General features: G+C 43.5%; 1 long non-coding RNA gene across 1 annotated transcript in view; it reads right to left on the bottom strand.

Annotated features, from left to right (window-relative positions):
* The window catches only part of LOC142563799 (uncharacterized), a 37,843-nt gene extending 13,663 nt beyond the window's left edge, over positions 1–24,180 (bottom strand). The window contains exons 1-2 of the long non-coding RNA XR_012824417.1: positions 24,033–24,180; positions 22,441–22,499 (exon numbers count right to left, since the gene is read on the bottom strand). This is a non-coding gene — a long non-coding RNA (uncharacterized LOC142563799). The remainder of the gene's footprint in view (positions 1–22,440; positions 22,500–24,032) is intronic.
* Positions 24,181–24,670: the final 490 nt, after the last annotated feature.

Genomic DNA, 24,670 nt, shown 5'->3' with positions numbered 1-24,670 from the left:
AATGAAATACCATATATGTTGTCTTCGATGGATTGATATCAACAAGAAAGAGAGGGTGAGCAACTAAACGTATTCATTTCTTTCCATCATTCTTTAAAATGCAGTAGTTTGAACCTAAGCATGCCAAAACATTTAATGACGAGTCGAGATCACTCCTCTAACATCATTGCCAACATGGTCGCCAGAACACGATAGTGTTGGCCGATATTTGCTACATATTTGCCGTCATAAAGCAACAGATTGCTTTCTTATTACTTGCAAAAAGCCGTGCAGAAATTCTGATGGGCAGGCGGCTATGCACAGCAGTTCCTGTCCTTCCAAAGAGCTTTCTGCCCCGGAGGGTGAGTCTGAACAAGTAGAAAAATCGTGATACAACCCTCCAACAGTGGCAGAGTCGGTACTTCAACAGTCGTCATAGAGCTATTTTGTTGCCACCGCTCAAACGGGGTGTGGAAGTATCGGTGAGAGATTGCAAAGCGAAAGCGATAGTCTTGCATCTTGCAAATTGGCTGAGGTCGTATACGGTTAGAACTTCCAATGGCATAGTTCTGGAAAGAAACAGGAAATTCTTGGTATGCTATGTTTCACTGCAGAATGACAGCAAGGACGGCGGAGGTAAATATGATTTTCCACGGGCATTTTATATTCCGATAGAAATGGAATGGGAAACTAATCGTGCTACAAACGGCAACGAACCTGATGGTCCATCTAGCAGTCCCTTGCTACGAACTGATCATCCTGAATACAGAACGCGAGGTCACATGAGTGTTTCCATATATGTAGGCTGCTGGCATGAAATAAAGGTTGTCATCACGCCCGCCACCTGAGTCAGCGGCTAGTTCTCTCCTGCGGCTAGTACAGCTGCGCTTGCCATACGGCAAGGGCCGTAATACCACCGCAAATAACACCATAGTTATAAGTTTTAATCCTTGAGGCTGTTTCTTTTTTTTTTTTTTTAATGAGAAGGTGGTAATCTTGAATTCACCTCCTCCAGTAAACCATATCTTCAGGTTTGGAGTGGCACCTGACACCGGCGAAAATGCCGAGAACCAGTGGGGCTATACTAGCCAGTGGGTCTTCCTTATTTTAAGAGATAATTTCTTTATCTGTACCACGTTGTTGCTTCGGCTACAGAGGTACGAGCGAAAAGGTATCATTGTTTTGTTTTCCTAGTGGCACCGATGAGCGGGTGAAGTGGAGACGCGCAATACCGCGACAGGAATCTACCGGCCTTGAATTTGACTCTCAACACGTCGAGTGTACGAAAAGATTTTGACATCACGGTCGTTGTTTAAAGCTAAGTTTGTTGTGAAAGGAGATGCTGTGTCGTTGCATGGCACCGTTCCTTGGCTGTTCGAAGGGCTACCGGTGTACCAGGCACCAGGGCAGAAATTGTGCATTTTTTTCTCAGATGCCGTCTGCACTTCTTCATAAGGGAAAAGGACAAACTTTCACGGGCAAGTGCACAACAAGCCCAGCCTGTGAGGACAAGAAAGTGATGTGCTGACATGCTTCCTTAACGGCTTCAGCCATGCAAACAAGCAGCATTTTTTTTTCACTGCTTTTTCTTAATGCGATAGAAAATCGTAAATCAGAAAAATACATTTCCTCTTTTCTTTGACTAGTATGTCAACCATGTTCATTCTTCTATTTTTAAACTACTTCAATAGAACTACTTCGTAGCTTGCTGTTCTTGAGGTGCTTTCCAGCATATCATTTATTTTGCATTCTTGCATTGTTTACTGTAAATCTTGTTGCACGACAGCGTCATGTTCACGAACATATGTAATGCAACGTGCCATTATACTGACGCTTTTGACACAATGGGCATGAGTGTCTCCTCAGCGTGACACGTTATTGGGTAGTTTGCCCCATGTCATGTAGTTCCCATTCTGAGCAAATCGGCAGTGCAGCAAGGTCATGCTTGTGAACACGTGTGCTTATTTTTGTTTAGATTAGTAACATGAAACACGGCTTCGTTTCACTTAACCAAGCCTCCCCAGTGCAGTCTTCATTACGCAATCTCACGCCACGCAAGTGTAGTCCGTCCAAGCAACACACTGTCATTATGAAGCATGCCAAATCGGAGTGGAGGTGATAGCGGGACTTGTTCCAGGAGGCGAGAGATTTGTGAGAGCGCAACCAACGCAAGAATTAAAGCTGCACGGGTGGCCTTGCGTAGCTGCGCAACTTAAAAGGAGAAGCACTTTCGCTCGTGGAATGCCTACGTTGCATGTTGGAAATATACAGACAGTGGTTGCAAACTCGGAGTTAAGGCTAGGTTAGAGATCAGCACGTATTCCCGCAATACACGGACGTTGCCTTGCGAAAGGTTCGTTATTCCCGCTTTGAAATGTTGCAGATGCTCTCTGCAATATGCTGCAGCAGAGCGACATTAGGTTTTATAAACTGTAAACACAGCAAATCTAGTAGCTTTTCTGTTTTGTAATGTAGCAGTGGCAAACTCCCATGGCGTAGACGGTCTCATTGCGAATAGCTAGCGCGATCGGTGCTGCTTCAAGTCTCGCTGCGAGGCTTAAATTTGCGAGTTGGCAAGTTTCTTAGGCTTGCAGTGTCACAAGCCCAAGCAAATGACCTATCCTTATATAAATAATCTCGTGCTCTTCTGCCTTAGATAAGGGACTGTGCTGCAATGACAAAAACATTCAATATTGCTGTGCCGGCACGACTTCTCCCATCATAGCCTTGCTATCTTGCAAAGGTAAGCAAAAGTAACTTTTGCACGTGCACATGCAATAACTGCATTGTATGTCGGTGAAACATGAGTGACAGTAGAATATTAGCTGTTTGATAAAAGATAAACAATTGCCCGGTGCCGTGCAATTTTCCACCAGATTAAAAAAAATCCACGTGTTCATAAAATTGCATAAACAGGCCTGGACTGCGGCCTGATCCCTGTGACCAGAACCGGTAACACACTCCCTCACCAGAGCAGGATTGGCCACCCCGGTGCAGTACTTGGCCACAACCTCCTATATGAATACAACAATCAAACCACAGCCCTCAGTCCCCAGCAGCTGCGAGGCAACTGGCTATGGCGACCGTCAGACCTGTGACACAGCAGAGGCTGCTAAGAATACCTGGGTCCAAACAGGCCGCCATGGGAATCTGAACCTTGCTACGTTTAACAGTAGAACATTATCTAGTGAGGTGAGTCTCGCAGTGCTATTGGAGGAATTAGAAGGCAGTAAATGGGATATAATAGGGCTCAGTGAAGTTACGAGGAAAAAAAGAAGCATATACAGTGCTAAAAAGCAGACACGTCCTGTGCTATCGGGGCTTTGGGGAAAGACAAGAACTAGGAGTCGGAGTCCTGATTAATAAGGATATAGCTGGTAACACACAAGAATTCTATAGCATTAACGAGAGTGTGGCAGGTCTTCTTGTGAAACTTAATAGGAGGTATAAATTGAAGGTCGTACAGGTCTATGCCCCCACATCCAGTCACGATGACCAGGAAGTCGAAAGCTTCTACGAAGCCGTGGAATCGGCGATGGGTAAAGTCAAAACAAAATACACTATACTGATGGGCGACTTTAATGCCAGGGTAGGCAAGAGGCAGGCTGGAGACAAGTCGGTGGGGGAATATGGCATAGGCTCTAGGAATAGCAGGGGAGAGTTATTAGTAGAGTTTGCAGAACAGAATAATATGCAGATAATGAATACCTTCTTCCGCATGTGGGATAGCTGAAAGTGAACATGGAGGAGCCTGTATGGAGAGACTAGAAATGAAATAAACTTTATACTCTGCGCTAACCCTGGCATCATACAAGATGTGGACGTGCTCAGCAAGGTGCGCTGCAGTGACCATATGATGGTAAGAACTCGAATTAGCATAGACTTCAGAAGGGAACGGAAGAAACTGGTACATAAGAAGCCGATCAATGAGTTATCGGTAAGAGGGAAAATAGAGGAATTCTGGTTCAAGCTGCAGAATAGGTATTCAGCTTTAACTCAGGAAGATGACCGTAGTGTTGAAGCAATGAATGACAATGTTATGGGCATCATTAAGGAGTGTGCAATAGAAGTCGGTGGTAACTCCATTAGACAGGATACCAGTAAGCTATCGCAGGAGACGAAAGATCTGATCAAGACATGCCAATGCATGAAAGCCTCTAACCCTACAGCTAGAATAGAACTGTCAGAACTTTCCAAGTTAACAAGCATAAGACAGCTGACATAAGGAAGTATAATATGCATAGAATTGAACATGCTCTCAGGAATGGAGGAAGCCTAAAAGCAGTGAAGAAGAAACTAGGAATAGGCGAGAATCAGATGTATGCGTTAAGAGACAAAGCCGGCAATATCATTACTAATATGGATGAGATAGTTAAAGTGGCTGAAGAGTTCTATAGAGATTTACACAGTACCAGTGGCACGCACGACGATAATGAAAGGGAGAATAGTCAAGAGGGATTTGATTTTTAAAACTTCTGTTATGGGGTTTTACATGCCAAAACCACTTTCTGATTATGAGGCATGCCATAGTGGAGGACTCCGATAATTTCAACCACCTGGGGTTCTTTAACGTGCACCTAAATCTAAGTACACGGGTGTTCTCGCATTTCGCCCCCATCAAGATGCGCCCGCCGTGGCCAGGATTCGATCCCGCGACCTCATGCTCGGCAGCCCAACACCATAGCCACTGAGCAACCACACCGGGTAGAGGAATTTGAAATCCCATAAGTCACGCCAGAAGAATGATGATGAATGTGGTGTTTTGTGGCCAAAGAGCGCCAGGCCGGTGGTAATGCGTTCGCAATGGAGCTATGAATAACGAAGGGCAGATGTTATGGTGGCTGTAAAGGGGCCTAAAAACAGTCGCTCTAAAGTGCATAAAACCTATACAAGATAAAACGATAAAACTATGCCGATGGTTAATGGGCTGTACAATGGACACGAAATACACATTGTGAAATAATGATGATTTAGTGAAATATCTCACAGATATACTTTTTGCAGTAAGCACTACTGCCTTAACAGAGTCCTTCGGATGCAAGGGCCTGTAGGCATGTGCTATGCAAGACTACCATCACAGCGGCATCCTCCAGAAAGAGGATGTGCTATGAATTTCTGGGGCTAAAAACTTGCAAGTCGACATCGTTCAAGAAACCCAGAACTGCTTTGGCGTCAAAAATGGTTCTTCACCAAGAAACATTGCTGGATGGAGAAGGGTGTGCTGGCGATATACAAGGGGAAAATGTCTCTTTCTCTCAGCTTCGGCTTCCTGACACACCAGGAGGACGTGGAGAACGGTCAGCCTCTCACCACATCTACCACACGTTGGAGGCTCATTTCCGGTCAGTAAAAAAATTGTGGGTGTCATAGGTGTGTCCTATCCAGAGTCGACAGAACAGGACATCAGTTTGTCGTGTTTTCGTTTTCGGGGGCCAGAAACCTAACTTTGGCTTAATCAAGTGAAGCTTATTCGTAGTTTCGATATCCCACCACAAGCGTTGCCAGTGGCTTCGCAGGTTCTTCCGTAAGAGGGGCTTCAGATCTGTGACAGGGACAGCAGCCGTAGGAATAATAGCTTGCGAAGTGATTGGTGTAGCCATTTTGTCAGCTAGTACATTCCCCTCTATGCCTCTATGGCCAGTTACCCAGCATATAATGACATGCTGGTTAGACATATACGCTCTACAGAGAATGGAATAGAGCTCAGTAAGTACGGGGTTTCTGTGTTTACAGAGTGACTGCAAGGCTTTTACGACGCTTAAGGAGTCTGTAAATATAATTGTTTTTTGAAGATTTGATTTTCTGATATGTTTCACAGCCGACAATAGTGCATGGGCAATTTAACTCCTGCGGGGACGGTAGAGTATCCGTCTCCAGTGCAAAAGGACCGTGATTCAAATCCCGGTGCCGCGCAATTCTCCACCGGGAAATACAAAAAAAAACCGTGTGTTGAGAAAATTGCACAAACAGGCCTGGAGTGCGGCCTGATCCCGGTGACCAGAACCGGTAACGCACTCTCTCACCAGAGCAGGATTGGCCACCCTGGTGCAGTACTTGGCCACAACCTCCTATATGAATACAACAATCAAACCCCGGCCCTCAGTCCCCAGCAGCCGCGAAGCAACTGACCACGGCGGCGGTCAGATCTGTAACGCTGCAGAGGGTGCTAAGAATACCTGGCTCCGGACAGGCCGCCATTGGAATCTGAACCTGGCAACGTTTAACGTTAGAACGCTATCTAGTGAGGCGAGTCTAGCAGTGTTATTGGAGGAATTAGAGGGTAGTAAATGGGATATAATAGGGCTCAGTGAGGTTAGGAGGACAAAAGAAGCATATACAGTGCTGAAAAGCGGGCATGTACTGTGTTACCGGGGCTTAGCGGAGAGACGAGAACTAGGAGTCGGATTCCTGATTAATAAGGAAATAGCTGGTAACATACAGGAATTCTATAGCATTAACGAGAGGGTGGCAGGTCTTGTTGTGAAACTTAATAAGAGGTACAAATTGAAGGTGGTACAAGTCTATGCCCCTACATGCAGTCATGATGACCAGGAAGTCGAAAGCTTTTATGAAGACGTGGAATCGGCGATGGGTAAAGTCAAAACAAAATACACTATACTGATGGGCGACTTCAATGCCAGGGTAGGCAAGAAGCAGGCTGGAGACAAGTCAGTGGGGGAATATGGCATAGGCTCTAGGAATAGCAGAGGAGAATTATTAGTAGAGTTTGCAGAACAGAATAATATGCGGATAATGAACACCTTTTTCCGCAAGCGGGTTAGTCGAAAGTGGACGTGGAGGAGCCCGAATGGTGAGACTAGAATTGAAATAGACTTCATACTCTGCGTGAACCCTGGCATCATACAAGATGTAGACGTACTCGGCAAGGTACGCTGCAGTGACCATAGGATGGTAAGAACTCGAATTAGCCTAGACTTGAGGAGGGAACGGAAGAAACTGGTACACAAGAAGCCAATCAATGAGTTAGCGGTAAGAGGGAAACTAGAGGAATTCCGGATCAAGCTACAGAACAGGTATTCGGCTTTAACTCAGGAAGAGGACCTTAGTGTTGAAGCAATGAACGACTATCTCATGGGAACCATTAAGGAGTGCGCAATAGAAGTCGGTGGTAACTCCGTTAGACAGGAAACCAGTAAGCTATCGCAGGAGACGAAAGATCTGATCAAGAAACGCCAATGTATGAAAGCCTCTAACCCTACAGCTAGAATAGAACTGGCAGAACTTTCTAAGTTAATCAACAAGCGTAAGACAGCGGACATCAGGAACTATAATATGGATAGAATTGAACAGGCTCTCAGGCACGGAGGAAGCCTAAAAACAGTGAAGAAGAAACTAGGAATAGGCAAGAATCAGATGTGTGCGTTAAGAGACAAAGCCGGCAATATCGTTACTAATATGGATGAGATAGTTCAAGTGGCTGAGGAGTTCTATAGAGATTTATACAGTACCAGTGGCACCCACGACGATAGTGGAAGAGAGAATAGCCTAGAGGAATTCGAAATCCCACAGGTAACGCCAGAAGAAGTAAAGAAAGCCTTAGGAGCTATGCAAAGGGGGAAGGCAGCTGGGGAGGATCAGGTAACAGCAGATTTGTTGAAGGATGGTGGTCAGATTGTTCTAGAGAAACTGGCCACCCTGTATACGCAATGCCTCATAACCTCGAGCGTACCGGAATCTTGGAAGAACGCTAACATAATCCTAATCCATAAGAAAGGGGACGCCAAAGACTTGAAAAATTATAGACCGATCAGCTTACTGTCCGTTGCCTACAAAGTATTTACTAAGGTAATCGCAAATAGAATCAGGAACACCTTAGACTTCTGTCAACCAAAGGACCAGGCAGGATTCCGTAAAGGCTACTCAACAATAGACCATATTCACACTATCAATCAAGTGATAGAGAAATGTGCAGAATATAACCAACCGTTATATATAGCTTTCATTGATTACGAGAAAGCGTTTGATTCAGTCGAAACCTCAGCAGTCATGGAGGCATTACGGAATCAGGGTGTAGATGAGCCATATGTAAAGATACTGGAAGATATCTATAGCGGCTCCACAGCCACCGTAGTCCTCCACAAAGAAAGCAACAAAATCCCTATAAAGAAAGGCGTCAGACAGGGAGATACGATATCTCCAATGCTATTCACAGCATGTTTACAGGAGGTATTCAGAGGCCTGGAGTGGGAAGAATTGGGGATAGAAGTTGATGGAGAATACCTTAGCAACTTGCGATTCGCTGATGATATTGCCTTGCTTAGTAACTCAGGAGACCAATTGCAATGCATGCTCACTGACCTGGAGAGGCAAAGCAGAAGGGTGGGTCTGAAAATTAATCTGCAGAAAACTAAAGTATTGTTTAACAGTCTCGGAAGAGAACAGCAGTTTACGATAGATAGCGAAGCACTGGAAGTGGTAAGGGAATACATCTACTTAGGGCAGGTAGTGACCACGGATCCGGATCATGAGACTGAAATAACCAGAAGAATAAGAATGGGCTGGGGTGCGTTTGGCAGGCATTCTCAAATCATGAACAGCAGGATGCCACTATCCCTCAAAAGGAAAGTGTATAACAGCTGTGTGTTACCAGTACTCACATATGGGGCAGAAACCTGGAGACTTACGAAAAGGGTTCTGCTGAAATTGAGGACGACGCAACGAGCTGTGGAAAGAAGAATGATGGGTGTGACATTAAGGGATAAGAAAAGAGCAGATTGGGTGAGGCAACAAACACGGGTAAACGACATCTTAGTTGAAATCAAGAAAAAGAAATGGGCATGGGCCGGACATGTAATGAGGAGGGAAGATAACCGATGGTCACTAAGGGTTACGGACTGGATTCCAAGGGAAGGGATGCGTAGCAGGGGGCGGCAGAAAGTTAGGTGGGCGGATGACATTAAGACGTTTGCAGGGACAACATGGCCACAATTAGTACATGACCGGGGTAGTTGGAGAAGTATGGGAGAGGCCTTTGCCCTGCAGTGGGCGTAACTAGGCTGATGATGATGATGATGACATCGGATTCCGAGAAGGATGGACCAATGGCTGCGTAGGACACCCCGGCATGCGACTTAGAAGCATCTGCGTAAAACATGGTGCACGAGTACTTGTACTGTAGTTATAAGAAATGCATTTTAGTATGTGTCTCTGGCGCATGTTTAGTGACCTCTACAAAGGGTGTGTCACACTCTATCAGCTGCCACTGCCATGGCGCCAACAGTTTCGCTGGAGCCATAAGACAATGCCGGAAGAAGTAAAGAAAACCTTGGGAGCTATGCAAAGGGGGAAGACATCTGGGGAGGATCAGGTAACATCAGATTTGTTGAAGTATGGTGGGCAGATTGTTCTAGAAAAACTGGCCACCCTGTATACACAATGCCTCATGACCTCAAGCGAACCGGAATCTTGGAAGAACACCAACATAATCCTAATCCATAAGAAAGAGGATGCCAAAGACTTCAAAAACAATAGACTGATCAGCTTACAGTCAGTTGCCTACAAAGTATTTAGTAAGGTAATCACAAATAGAATCAGGAACACCTTAGACTTCTGTTAACCAAACGACCAGGCAGGATTCTGTAAAGGCTACTCAACAATAGACCATATTCACACTATCAATCAGGTGATAGAGAAATGTGCGGAATATAACCAACCCTTATATATAGCTTTCATTGATTACGAGAAAGCATTTGCTTCAGTTGAAATTCAGCAGTCATGGAGGCATTGCGGAGTCAGGGTGTAGACAAGCCGTATATAAAAATACTGAAAGATATCTATAGTGGCTCTGCAGCCACCGTAGTCCTCCATAAAGAAAGCAACAAAATACCAATAAAAAAAGGCGTCAGGCAGGGAGATATGATCTCTCCAATGCTATTCACAGCATGTTTACAGGAGGTATTCAGAGACCTGGATAAGGAAGGATTGGGAATAAGAGTTAATGGAGAATACCTTAGTAACTTGCGATTCGCTGATGATATTGCCTTGCTTAGTAACCCAGGGGACCAATTGCAATGCATGCTCACTGACCTGGAGAGGGAAAGCAGAAGGGTGGGTCTCAAAATTAATCTGCAGAAAATTAAAGTAACGTTTAACAGTCTCAGAAGAGAACAGCAGTTTACGATAGGTAGCGAGGCACTGTATGTGGTAAGGGAATACATCTACTTAGGGCAGGTAGTGACCACGGATCTGGATCATGAGATTGAAATAATCAGAAGAATAAGAATGGGCTGGGGTGCGTTTGGCAGACATTCTCAGATCATGACCAGCAGGTTGCCATTATCCCTCAAGAGAAAAGTGTGTAGCAGAAACCTGGAGTCTTACGAAAAGGGTTCTACTTAAATTGAGGACGATGCAACAAGCTATGGAAAGAAGAATGATGGGTGTAACGTTAAGGGATAAGAAAAGAGCAGATTGGGTGAGGGAACAAACACGAGTGCACATCACACCAAAATGCTGTGATTTCATTGTGAAGCTGCCGAAGGACTGTGAAACACAGGTGGGCAGGCACAACTAGCAGATGCTGAAAACCATCGGTGCAAAGACTTGCGGTATAAAGTTTCACTATGAAAAGTATACATTTGGAGCCATGCACCACAGGCCCCACAACTCAGATGGTTCCTTACGACATAACAGATCCAGAACATGGGCATTGTTACATGTTGCTCAGGTCGGGTGGGATGATTGTATATCTGGGAAAGCAGTCCGCATAATGATACAAGTGTTCAGACTTGTGCACTACAGAAAACAAGCACCTGCTCCTGTAATCACAATGCACGGTGTCAAAGATGGCCTGTAGGGCCCTCTAACAAAGCCAGCAGAGCGCATGGCAACCTGTCACTACAGGAAATGGACAGCCAAACAAGCAGGGGCAAAATTTGAGACTGGCCCAAGTGCAATTCTATAGCCACTTGGAGAAAAGGGTTCCGGTTGCATATCGCCTCACGTTGCAGTGGAATCACTCAAAGCATCAGAAGCCGACATAAACACGAATCCTAAGTTTTCAGGTTTCCAGTACCAAGAATTCTTAGGATTCCCACATAATCTGTCAATAACAGGTTCCTTGTATATAGCCTAAATTAAGTGCACTTGATGTCACTGATCAGTGACCCACAGTCCTCAGCGCTATCGCTGGCACTGACAAAGTTCACAACAGAAACACTGGCCAGGACACCACGCAAGTCATTATCACCACTGAAGGAGAGGTTGCCGCCATCCCTGTCATCGTCCAGGAAAGCAGTAGCACCGTCCGCAGTCTTTTTCTTTTTGAATTTTAAAGCTTTCTTTAACTGAATTGTGCATGTGAGAGTGCTGACAGGGGTTGAATTATAATTGAAGTGGCCTGCTTTTACGTTCTAAATAGATGAGTTTTCATTCTGTAGCAGTGTATGTTTACCTTGCCATGGATTTTCGGCACATTCAAATTGAGGGGAAAGTTGAATCACCCTGGTTGGATTTAATAGGTATTGTAGTACATGAATGTTATCTTTGTGTGTTGTTCAATATCTTGTGTTTATGGTGTGTTTCAATTTTCCTGATAGAAGATTGACCCTAGGAAGCTGAAACCAGTTACAGTGGACCAACATGCTGAAATAGAATGCAATGTCGTGAATTTTCTTTGAAGTGTCTTGTTTTCGAGGCCAAATTTGCATGCAAGTGTTTGTTTTGCATCCCATTGATAAGTGCAAGTGCTTGTAGCTTACATATATATTCTTTATACATACAAGAACTAGTGTGACATGGCTGAACGCTTTGCTTCATACAGTCCATACTTCTTGTTGCCTTCTCATGTAACAGTTGTACATTTCTTGTTTCATTCGGGTGCAGCATTCACCTGCATTCTTTAGTCCACTGTAACACTATAGCTTTTCTTCAGCAGACCCAGCAGTGACGTGACCATGTAAGTTCCCATCGCTTGTTCTCCATTTTGCAGTAGAATATTTTCCTGTGTACAAAATATTACACAGGTAGCCACTGGATGAAAAATTTTATGCTATATCTAATGCGGTTCAGAGGCATGTGCTGCCAGCAAGATAGTCTTCCTTCGAAACAAATGCTTTCATTGACTGACACGCCTCATTCTCGCATACATATAGAGTGCCTGAAATATGTCCACAAGTCTAATCAAAACAGGCCACAGCTTTCCAAATTTCGGATTTAGGTGCTGGTTGTCCAGTGTCTCAGTATCTGCAGGACGCCTTGCAATATGGCAAGCGCAAGAAAAACCAGCATTTTCTTGTAGCTGCCAAACTCCCTCGCTCCTCTTAGCCTTGCAAGGGTGTACAAAGAGAAACTGCACCGCAAAGTGGTTAGTCTCGCAAACAATGAAGTAAATGAAATGTTTGTCAAAGAAGTGAAGTAAGATTCCACCGCACCAGATCCATCATCTAGTTGGGGGTTCATTCGAGGAGACCAGTAAAAGGTAACTGAAGCGGTGCACAACGAATTGTGGCATCTAGTTCTCATCATATATGTGCATTTCATGTCGTCCACACTTTCGTCTTTACCATCATCAGAGCCGAAAGAGAAACACCATGCTTGTACAGAGTCGGTTGAGGCCAGTTTGAAGCCGTTTCCACTTGAGAACAAAGTTACAGCCAGCAATTCTATCTTTTCTCTTTGTATCAACACCACATGGTCCATAATCAATGCTTCTCGCGGGGGCTGTCATCTTGAAGCTGAGAACATCCGGTGCAACAACGAACCTCCACGCAAAGAACCAATCTTTGCTGGATGCTGCACATCGTCTGTTTCCTAGAAATGCAATGCATGGATGAGCCAGAGCCAACTCCACGACTCTATTATCAAGCCAAGCATCTTGAGAAGGGCTAGACTCATTTTCCATATTTTCTGCAAGTAAATACTTGACGAGCTATGGTAATCTCCTATAGCAACAGAATTAAACATCCATGCAGGAGTTTGCAGACAAAGCTTGTAGAGCTACCGGCTGGCGACTTGATAGCAGGTTCAATTATAGCCTTATTTCAGAATGGGAACAATTACTACTGTATTCCAACACTCAGAAAACTACCCTCAGGTCTACATGTTGTTAAAGAGTTCCAGGGGTATACTAAGAGTGTTGTCTGGGAGGACAGCCAAGGCCTCTGGGCCAAGCACCAGCCTTCTATAGACTTAATGCTGCTTGGAGCTCCGCTACTGTGAATTCTTGTTTGTATTGGCATTCATAATCTTTGTGTTGCAAACCTTTCCCTTTTACAAGGCTTTCTCAATATAATATCCAGTGTTCCTCAAGGTTCCACACTTCCCTCCTTTTCTCAGAGACATGTGCTCCCTTATGCCGCACCGCTATGTTAGGAGTCCGTACTGGTACGAGTCATGTTTAGGTATCAATAGATCTAGAAACCATTCAGTGTCATTCAAACTCGCCCCTTTCGCAGCACGGAGTGCTTTACCGAGGCTCCAAAAGAGAGCAGCACAAGTAATCCTCAGCGGCTGATATAGAACAAACTGGTATCAACCAACTCGCACCGCACGAGGCAATTAACGCGTAAGCTTTTCAAAATTTGACAAACAACATTTCTTGTATATGAAATATAGCAGGTAAAATTTATGGCACTGTCTTTTGTGAACCACTTAAATTTCCAAAGCACTGAGAGCAAGCACTCGCATTCATCAGATGTCTTCTCAGCGCACCCATGTTTGTGGACAGAAGTTGTGAACATGGAGCACTCGTTGCCCCGTTTGTGAACATAAGTTGTGAATGTGCAGATTTGATGCGTCTTTTTTTTTTTTTAGTTTCGCAGCACTTTACCCCACAGATTTTGCTTTAACATCCATAGAGGGGTTAGTGCTTAATTTGTGATATGCCATGAGGAAAGCTACAATCCTTGCTAATGACATGAACGCCAACAGCCTAGGAGGAGCAGTGTTAATACAGTTTGTGAAGGTACCTGCGCAAAGGTCACATATTTTCACGAATCAATATTTTACCGCATTAGAGATTTTTGATTGCCCACTGCAACAGAAAAAGTTCATGCCTGGAAGAGTCAATCTAAACCACACTGAAAGCGCTGCTGTAAACCTTCCCAATGAACAGCAAAGTAAGCCATGGAGAATCGACCTCCCTCATGTTGAGAACATAAATGTGTGTCTGGTCAAACGGAGGAAAGATAACAAAGGCGTAAATTCCTTTTCGAGTGCTGTCAGAATAGACCCTACGCAAGTACTGGTCAAAGGATGAAAAAAAAATATGTACCGCACCTGGTAAGTGTATTTTATTATAGCCTATTGATGAGGAGAGTGGAACTCATCGGCAGGTATATTTTATATGCTAATGTGAAGGTCAACTCTAGGAAATGGGCCGTTAGGATGCTCACAGATTTTGTCGACAATGCTGTCTGCAATGCATGGGTTGAATATCGTCGCGAAGCAGCAGCTTTCCACCTACAACAAAAAGAGGTGAGGTCTCTCCTGTCTTTCAAGGACGATGCAGCCAAAACATTACCCGTATATAACCCAAATCAAAATTGTACCAGTGAATAAAAGTACGAAAGCAGACCAGCAGCTCCAGAGACGAGACCTGCCTGACGGTGACACAAGAAAATCGTTTTGACCACTTCCCAGAATTTCGTCAAACTGAAAATGCAATTCCAAGCAGGAACATCAATTTTAAAGCAGAGTACAGAGTTCTGTGCATGAAGAGCAGTGTTTTCTTGTGCCTGCAAGTGTACAATTATTTCCTTTATTTTTCCCATGCTCCCAAATAATGTTTACGTTTCTCGACACTAATTTGTTTCATTTGAACTGCACTTCTGAAACCATTTCAAATGAAATGTTGAAAACGTTTGTTTTCTTCCCTACATTTTTTCCGGCAGTAAAGAGGTTAATTGTGATTTGTACATCGCTTTTCTGTCTCCTTACAGTTTTACTAACATTTACTTTGAACAAAACTACAAAATGATGGACCCACCTGCGCGTCTGCATTGTCTCCATTCAAGATGCCACCACATTCTAGACCATGCTATAACAGCACCTGTACTTAAACTAGTCACACGTTCGCACAGGCTAGCTTTTTTATTTTATTTTATTGTGCCACTATTGCTTAGTTGTATAACATTTACGAAACTGTTGGCAATCTATGATGTATTTATATTCTGCTTGTGAATTTTACCCACTCTACTGTCTAACACCTGAACGACCCTGAGAGCAAAATATATCAAATGCATTCAGTAAAGTTCTGGCTGTGAGGAAAAATTGAGATGTGTTGCTCCGTCCTCTATTCAGAGGCCAATCTAAAGCAGGCCAAGGGGTCATATCCACAGCACACTGTTCGTGGTTCAGTTCACTAGCGGCGCTAACCACTTGCCACAAAAAGACAACGCAGGCAAGTGATAGGGGTTCTTACTAAACATTTTGTTCATGCCATTGTTCATGCCATTGCTATGGGAATGCCACTCACACCAGCTCGCATGGCTGCCGTGAAGGCTCAGTTGTTTCGTGTACGCTCAGAGTGTTGCAAGACATCCTCTCTAAAGGATGCGACGGCTTCTTTCTGCTTTCATGCTTAAACTGCAGTTTCCTTCTTGAAGCTAAGTGACTCGTGAAACATTGCAGAATGAATACTGCATGCTATGCAGGGTTGAAGGGGCCTACTGCTTTCACAATGCGGTGGTGCCCTGCATCTCCCTGCAAATTTTGTGGAAAAAGAATGCCTGCAAGTTCTGCATGTAAAATTTTGTGTGATATTTTGCTCATGAATATTTCCTTCATTACTTAGTTGTGGCATGGACAGCATTTTATACCGAACAGTAATTTTGGAATTCCTTCTCAGCAATTCGGTGCCTGAGAAACTAGCAGCAAGCTTCGTCTTTCTCTAACGAGTTGCACCAGTCAAATGCAAGCACCATATTATTACACCGGCAGTCAAGTATGTTTTATGAATATGCTACTACTTTCTACGTTCTCTGGAACGGGCGCTATAGAAGTGAATTGCTTGTGCCTCTTAACACAGCTCCGTGCCATATATATGTGGTTGTAACGAAACAGGCAACAGGCCATCTCTACGAATGCCTGCATTTTTGTTTAAAACTTCTTCCCCATAGTTTTTCTTTTCCCCATCCCTCGCACTGCTTTATGCTTTTCATCTTCACACTCAGCCCCAATGCAAGTTTCCAGTGAGACTTCATGACTAGCCTGGTCGTCCAAGATGACTGGCGAGAGGCATTGGCTGTTTCAGGATCGTCTATCATCTCACAGACAATTATTCCTTTGCAGTTGTGAAAGCATGGTAGGAAATCCTGGACACCAAACAGTAATCAGCTTTGCTGGCGCATCGTGCAAACAGTGAAACCCTTTGCTCAGCCTTCCGATGCCTCTTTCCACCATTACCCGTGACGGATCAACGCTCATCGATGCACTCTATTTACCCAAGCTCGACGAAACATCGCGTGCTACTGCGATATCCATGTTCAAATCAGGAATTAAAGGCAATTGCTGATCAGAAGCTGTGACATTCATATAAATTACGGGACCACCATGTGCAGTGGGTGGAGATGCGAGCTTTTCAGGGGACAGCTGCATCTGTGCCATAACCTGTAGTCTCTTGCACATCTGAGAGGAGGACTTCAGCCGAATGGGCAGGTCTTCAATAAATATGACATCAGCTGTGTTGGCTTCCTTCAGCAACATGTTACCGAGTGCGGAGTGAATGGCTGCACCTCTGGCCAATGACTACTTTGAAATATGGACATGTGCCTCCAATGGATCAGGAATTATTGTGTTCCCAGGATCTGCGGACTGTTCTGGGCGCAAGAGTGATAGCATGTCTAGTACGAGAGGAGACTGTGTCTCACAGTGACAACAAAGGCCACATCAATTACTGTGGTTGAGAAGGGGTCTCAAGGTCAAGGTGCAAAAGTCAACAGCACTACCATCGATGGTGAGCTAAACATTCTGCCAGCAGTTCAAGAGAGAAATAGGCAGCATGCTGTCACCGAGGCCTCGAAAGGGTGCGCCAATCCAGGAATAGTGTGCGACTGGGGCGTAGCGTTAAAGCAGTGCCGCATGTCCATCTCCAGTGTTCACAACAGCCTTGAGCTTCCCCCTTGTGCTGTTAACATGCACTCATAAACGGTGGACGCAGGTGCATATGCGGTACGGCCCCCAACAATAGCATATACTTCCTGAATACTTGATCGGCAGTTTCCCGAAAGATATGTTCTTGTTAAGACCAATAGCCAAGACAATAAATGTTCCACAGTGGCCTGCAACAACATTCATTCAATGATACGGCACACTCCGTCCCCAATAGCACAGACTGTTCTTATGACGAGTCACTTATTGCTTGCGAAACCCATCCGTTCACTACAACTTTGGATGGAAATGATGAAGCAGTCCTTTAAGGCTGCAAGTTGGAGTGCAATAAGTACACTTTAAGCAGGGAACAGTTTATGCTGTCTTGACGAAAAAACGTAAAATAGCTTGTGCAGTGATCGAACAGCCATTTGAACTTATGCCTCAGATTTTAGTGAAGGCAAAAAGCTGATTCTGCAAAGCACTTCCGGCCCAGTGTCGAACCTAATCAACCTTTCGTTTAGATTATTCAAGGAAAATTCGGCACAAGACTATACATGTTTTTTAACTGAAATAGGCAATCAATATAACAAACTCTGCTTTATGTGTATAAATAAGGCATCAGGATAAAAAGGACCTAACTTTTAAAATAATGGTCAACCCTTTGCAAACATCGCAGTATAAAGCTCTTTACTGATGGTACTGTTCAGCGCTTATTAATCATGGGAAAGTTTTGTATTCAGAAAGTATTGACAATATATCCTGTAAATTAGTAAACAATACAGCCTCGGTATCTAGCAGGTTTTATTCCATATTTTTCATCAATCTTTATTGACAAGTTAGATACCCCAAGATTGGAAAACTGCCAAGGTCATACCCATCTTTAACGACTTTAACAACAACTTGGCTGAAAACAACCGACGGATATCGATGACGCATATATGCTGCAAAATGGTGGAACATATTATTGCATCTCATGTCTACCATTATCCAGAAGCTAACTTCTTTTGTTCCTAACCAACATGGTTTCCAGATAGGTTTGCTGCGCAAAATGCAACTGCTTGCATTTAAGATAGATTTACATTTTAGCATGGACACAAACCTTCAAATTGACTGCCTTTCTGGATTTTTCTAAAGCTTTTGACCACATAGCCCATTGTCGCCTGTTTTAGAAATTATCATCATTGAAACTTAATACACAAAATCCTGGTTTCGAAATTTTCTTCGAAACAGACAGCAGTTTACTTCAAGAAACAGCTTCTCCTCGCCCCTTTCAGATGTTTCTTCCGGTGTACCACAAGGAAGCTTTCTTGGTTCCTTGCTCTTTCTAATATACATTAACAACCTAACCAATGACTTCTCTTCACGCATGTGCATATTCACTGACTAGTGCATTATCTATCGTCCTATTAACAGCTCTGATGACCACCTGATCTTTCAATATGATCTTAACCAAATTACTAATTGATGTGGAACTTATCAAATTCACCAAAATATAAGGCGATGTCCTTCAGCCGCAAATGCTCCAATTCGAATCATTCCTACTGTATGAAAAATGTTCTACTGTCTGGCCTCATCATTAATATATCTAGGTGCAAATTGATAAACAAACCACTCCTGAACTTCTCACATACCTCCACCTGTGCCAGTGCTCCTCAATCGCTAGGTTACCTGCGCCTCAACCTTCGAAATTCATGTACACATATCCACAAACTGACATTTTAAATATTCGTTCACCTCAGCTTAAGTTCCGCTCTGGCCTGGTGTCCCCACATAGTTACTTAACATGCTGCAATCGATCTGAAATAGAGCCGCATGTTTCATTCCCGTAATTATGGCTACCACTCTAACATAACCTCTCACTTCAGCTACCAAGCAATCATCGCAACTTAGCTATTTTGTCATGCTTTCGTAACTAGGGCCACCAGACTAATAAATGCTCCCTGCGCCTTGAAACGTCATTCTACACATCACACAGACTACACGATCGACTTAGCTTAATGCGCATCTACAGTAAAACTGAAGCATTCAACACCATTGCAATTCCACATGCCACTTGTCTCTGGAATTGCCTTCCCGATAACATAGTTGCGTCAACTTACCGTGAAAAATTTCAGGTACTATGGTACTCACTCAATTTATTTCACCCTTGTTAAAAAGTGCTATCATAAACACTGTTCAGTTTTATTTTTCCTACTCTTTCTTTACACTGTAATGCATTTCTTACAATAAACTAATCGAGTTGCTTCTTGTTGTTCTGACACACGGTTGTATGTCACCAATAGGTTTGTTACTTTCAGGCTGTGCAAATGGCTCGTGTTTCTTTTGAACTTTATATCGTCATGACATTGCCACTTTTTATGTGCTTACTTTGTTCTATGTTCCCCTTACTCAATGTTTTTACATTGTTATTACAATGTTATTTTACAAATTATTTAATAATTTAACACATATCATTTTCACAAGAAACAGACATTTCTGTGTTTGGCGCACTTCAAGAGAACAACAATACATGATGAAACACGCGCATGTAACAAATATCATGCCCTACCAAATTCTTGGCTCTTATCTCATCACTGCTGTTTGAATTATTTGAAAGCTAGTGTAATTACAACCATGAAATCTGCTGTTCCGATCATGCAAGGTTGCAAGGAAGCTCCTAACTAATAAGCAAGTGACTGTGGTTGAGTATGCATATTTTATGTATTTATAAATGACACCATCAACAGTTGTGCTGCAGAATGCGCGATTGAACATTATGGCAGCCTTCTTTTTGATTCGACAGCCCCCTTGAGTAAACTCTGCACCACACGAGGGTTACGAGGTACGAGGATTACAGAACTGCAGGACTAACAAGTCCACATGGAGGCAGTACATTGTGACCTCCGCCGGAGATAAATGCAACCAGAGTGAAAACAACAATGGAGGACCGACTGCAGTGCTGTATCTATGGCTATGGCCACTTTGTTGACTTCCAGGATGACGCTGATAGCACGCATTAACCTTTGGTTTAAGTTTTACTAACTAGGCAGCATGAATGAAGCGAGCCTCATGTTCTAATACTTTCTTTAGTATAGGCATGGTAAAATTTTCTGCTAAAGTGCCAGTTTGGACAAGGATGGCAGAGAACTGTTCTTGACATACATAGCCGGGGTTAGCCGGCTATGTATGCCAGGCTAACCCCGCCTGCTTCAACATCACCACCACCACCACCACCACCACCAACTGTTCTTGACGGAGTTATTCCAGGACTGCTTCTGTAACACAATGTCAAACCTCCAGGGTTTTACTTAAAACTGAGACCTATTTGCTTCATCAGTTCATAAAGCACTATCTCGTATACTTGCATGTAAAGGGACCAGATACTGGTCCCTGCCCTTCCCATGTGCTGAAAAGAGCTGAAATCCTAAATTATGTTCACTTCCAATTACCGCCACTTAAAACCGCTGATAAATAGCCTAATTTGGGGGAGCATTTCAACGAGCAAATGGCTCTAGCAGCTCACCTCTCGAGGCCAGTGTTAGTTCAGCCATATTAGCATTCCACATAGCACCAATGGCAGTGAAAACCAATTCAGCCATTTAATTGTGAAGGTGAGCTAAGTCAGAACTGTAGGTCACACTCAGTATGAACTGGCTCAAAAGAAAGAAACACATGATGACAGTGAATGAACACGTTGTGTCTCATCAACAAAACTAAGGGCATATTGGAAAGTGCCTACACTGAGGCTATAACATCAGTGACACAACAACTGGAAGTGAACAGTGTGGACCTAGGAAAGCAAAATGATATTTTAGAGGAACTCATCACTGATGAGGAGTTCACTGCAAACGTAAAGCCCGTCATGAAATATGAAGGTCCCTCCTGAGGAATTTTCAGAGGTAAAAGCTAGAGAGGCGTTACTGTAACAGAATCAGCCTACATCAGAAATAGTGAAAATAGTAGTATCGCTCAATGCTCAGCCAGATGAGGAGCCTAGCATCAACAGATTATAAAGCTCCTAAAATTCCAGTGACATTTTGGTGGTGAAATTTGTCAATAGCCTGGAATCTGGGAGCAGCTTAATGAATCAGTTCACAAGAAAGGTCTCACAAAGGACAAAATATTTTATTACCTACATAACCTATCGAGCACCGTGGCAGTGATTAAGGCCTCCAGGCGACTGAACTGTGCTATGTGCTGGCAGAGGCATTCTCACCAGTTGCATCGTTTACCAGCATCTCAGAGTTCAAAAGCACGTGGGTTGCTTACGAGCACTACCATTATTTGCCCCAGGGTTTACCAAGGCCTGAGGAAGTTGTACGACTTAGTCCAGTGTGACAAGCATTCAAAGATCATAATGTTAGCTCCGAAAATAGGCCAGATGACAAACGCCCCAATCTGCTGACTCTCTGCTCTGCTGACTGATATCATTGGATCCCACAGATTAATGACCAGAGGCACTACTATTTCTCAGATTAGTAGTGAACGTAGTCACACAGGCTAGGGTACTATGTGTAAGCGCCTCTGCTGAGTCGACGAACAAGATTCTGCAAAAGTTCTGGGAATATGAGGGCATGGGAATGTTGAGAGACGGGGACAGTTTTGAAAAACTAAATGCTTTGATCGGTCCTTGAAGTGTTTTAAAGCAAAGTTGTATTTGCCGGTGGTCACTGTGAAATAGCCTTCTTATGGAAAGAAGATTATGAGTAGCTAGACAACAATCAAAGAGGAGCGTTAAAGTGACTGACATTTCTGTGGCAAAGAAAATATAGCTCCATAGGGGTTTAGCTGCGGAATATGGCTCTATTATTAAAACTCATGTGTACATGCCTTGCTGAATGGAGACCGGAAAGAAGTGGTGTGACATGTCTCGGATTCATTACAGTCATTACACATCGCACTGGCGTACGCAGTGAGTCAACAACTACAAAAATATGAATGGTCTTTGAAGAGTCAGCACATGGACCTGACTAGTGTCAGTGAACAAATGCTTAGAAAAGGGACCTAATCTTTTGACTGACATGGTCACTCCTCTTGTATATTTTCGGTTTAATCAAGCTGTTTGACAGCTGATATTTAAAAAAAAAATGTGGGCAGTTCAAACCTTACGTTGATATCTTTGTAAGTGATAGCTTTCACATTACAAGAGACTCGCTGCAAATTTCAGTGACAAACGTGCCCCTCAATCTTCATAATAGACCTTGCATATAAAGCAGTACATTTATACAGCATAAAACCTTCTTCAGTCATAATGCACAAAGGGTTAACCTTGATCTTGCAGCAACGTGCCACAGCACAACACAATGAGAGACGTGCAGGGAATTTCTTGTTGCCAAAGAAAGGTTCATACACACTATAGGATACTGGCCAGGAAGCAGGCAGCTTTACAAGTGTTCTTATTAAGATTGTAACAAACAAACAAAAACTTACCATATGAGAGCGTAATTTCAGGTATGAATGCATCCCGCAACTTCTTTCTTCATTGCCACCTGGATGATACGCGCACTTAGTTATGTCTTATAGATAAAGTGTTGCTATGTGACACACAAATGCTGACTTGCTTAAGTTTAATTCCACTTCTTCAAGCAAGAGTGCGTAGACTGCATATCAAGAAAGAAGGCAGAGGTACTTTCCAGTGAGCTGAGAATAACCATACAGCTTTTGGGAGAGGATGTCAAGAACTGCAGTTCCAGCATCTAGAATATTCTCAGCCAGGTAAAGCTGACACCTCAGAAATTGGGGATGGCATTGTATAAGGTAAAGGCAGCAATAAAATGCAGGTCTCGCACGTAAATGTCCTCGTCACAGAGAAAACAGAAATACACCAGCCCGTTTCTCCACTGGTGAATGACTCGCAAGCCTTTCGCTATCGCAAAGACGAGATTGACATTTCAGTCCCAAAATCCACAGCAACAAGAAGATAGTGTGATGGCACAGTTCCTTGAGCAATATTGGAAAAGATGGCACAGAGAGCATCTGCTGAGCCAAGATGCTGCACACCATGCAAGTGTTCAAGCCCGAGCTTCAAACAATCTAAAATATGGAGCTTGTGTTTGTTTATCAAGATTAAGGATCACGACCGCTATGGAAGACTGGGCAGATCACAAGGTACATTAAGGACATGATCAGAACACAAAAAAATCTGTTGACTTATTCTTTCAAACAACTCCGTAACACGCAGACCTGTTCGACATTTTCTTTGAGCTTTTATCCACTCAGCAGTCTCAAACAGCACGCCTTTTCGTGGGCAGAAGATAGCGAAGATTTTTGCTTCTTGTGCAAGCACAAGCATCAGCTCCAAGAAGAAAACTAAGACAGGGTGAGCATCCCTGTCTTGTAATAATTTATCATCGCAACAGTCATGATCTTATTTTGCACCTCCTCCCCTTTAAGAATGACAATATCTGATTTAATAAAAGAACTACCATACTTCAGACGAGCAAGTTTGCTGAATTATACAAAAGGCGTCATGAATAACTGTATTGAACGACAATACAGTTAAACCTCGACAAATAGAGGGCGGTAAAATCGGCACTTAGTTAACCTAAAATTTGGCTCCACTGAAATTCAACGTTTTTGCTAAACACTTTCGGCAACCGATTCTTTTTTTGCTCGGAAGGGGTGCAATTAAGGACTTAACTCCACCTTCCTTTTCCCCTTCTTCCCTAACATAGGCGTAACATCAACTTGCATAACGTTTTTCAGTTACATTTGTCGTAAAGGCAAAAGGATAGACAGTTGGGCGAGTTGGTACGGTAACATGGTCTTCGCTTGTAGCGCTCGTCCTGTCTGCTCCTTTCCGTGTCCGTGTTCACTTCGCGCTACAAGCCAAGACCATGTTGCGGCAAAGGCGTCTGATAACTATGACTACCTTTCTCTGGGAATTTCTCATTTTCTTCAGCGCGTCGCGGGCAACTTCTTTCAACTTCACTCATGGTGAGCGATCTCTATGTGGTATCCCGAAACGAGCAGCGACATCTTTTATCACGCTGTTCTATAGCGCTAGCTTGATACTAACTGACCTTGCTCTCAGACGAGATGGCGTTGCGTTTCGTACTACCGCCTCTACCGATATTCACGCTTGTTATTTTCCAAACGAGGTAGGTGCATTGTTCTTGCAGACAGCAGAAGCAACCGGCACACCAAATCGGACACCAAAAACAAAAAGCACGCGCGCTCGCTGTCGATGTCGATTTGGCATTTTTCATTTAAAGGAGTTGAAAGTACCACAACGAGGACGCTGCAAACATTTCAAAATAATTTTAATTCGGCTCTATGGATGGATGGATGTTACGAGCATCTTCTTTGGAACGGGGCAGTGGAATTGATATTATACTGCCTAATGTCCTACCTAGATTAAACAATAAAAAAGTAAAAAAGAATACTATGAACTTCCACAACCATATATTCTAATCCTCTATTGTTAACTGTGATTTTGTACGTCTCCGTTTTTTGTCGTATTCCTACTTTTCTACCACCAATCCTCCAATCGCCTACACTCTAAAAACAGTTGCACCCTTTGGGGTGTATATTTGTCCCACACTCTTAGAAAATTTTACACCCTTTGGGGCGTATCTTGTCCCACAACGATAATCGTCATCTGTCTTGCCCGCGTTTCCTTTCTTTAACGCTGCGAGCCCGGTACTTCCCAGTCACGAAC

This window comes from Dermacentor variabilis, chromosome 11 (genome assembly GCF_050947875.1).
Source record: "Dermacentor variabilis isolate Ectoservices chromosome 11, ASM5094787v1, whole genome shotgun sequence".
Taxonomy (NCBI): domain Eukaryota; kingdom Metazoa; phylum Arthropoda; class Arachnida; order Ixodida; family Ixodidae; genus Dermacentor; species Dermacentor variabilis.
This window is presented reverse-complemented; position numbering and strand designations above follow the sequence as displayed.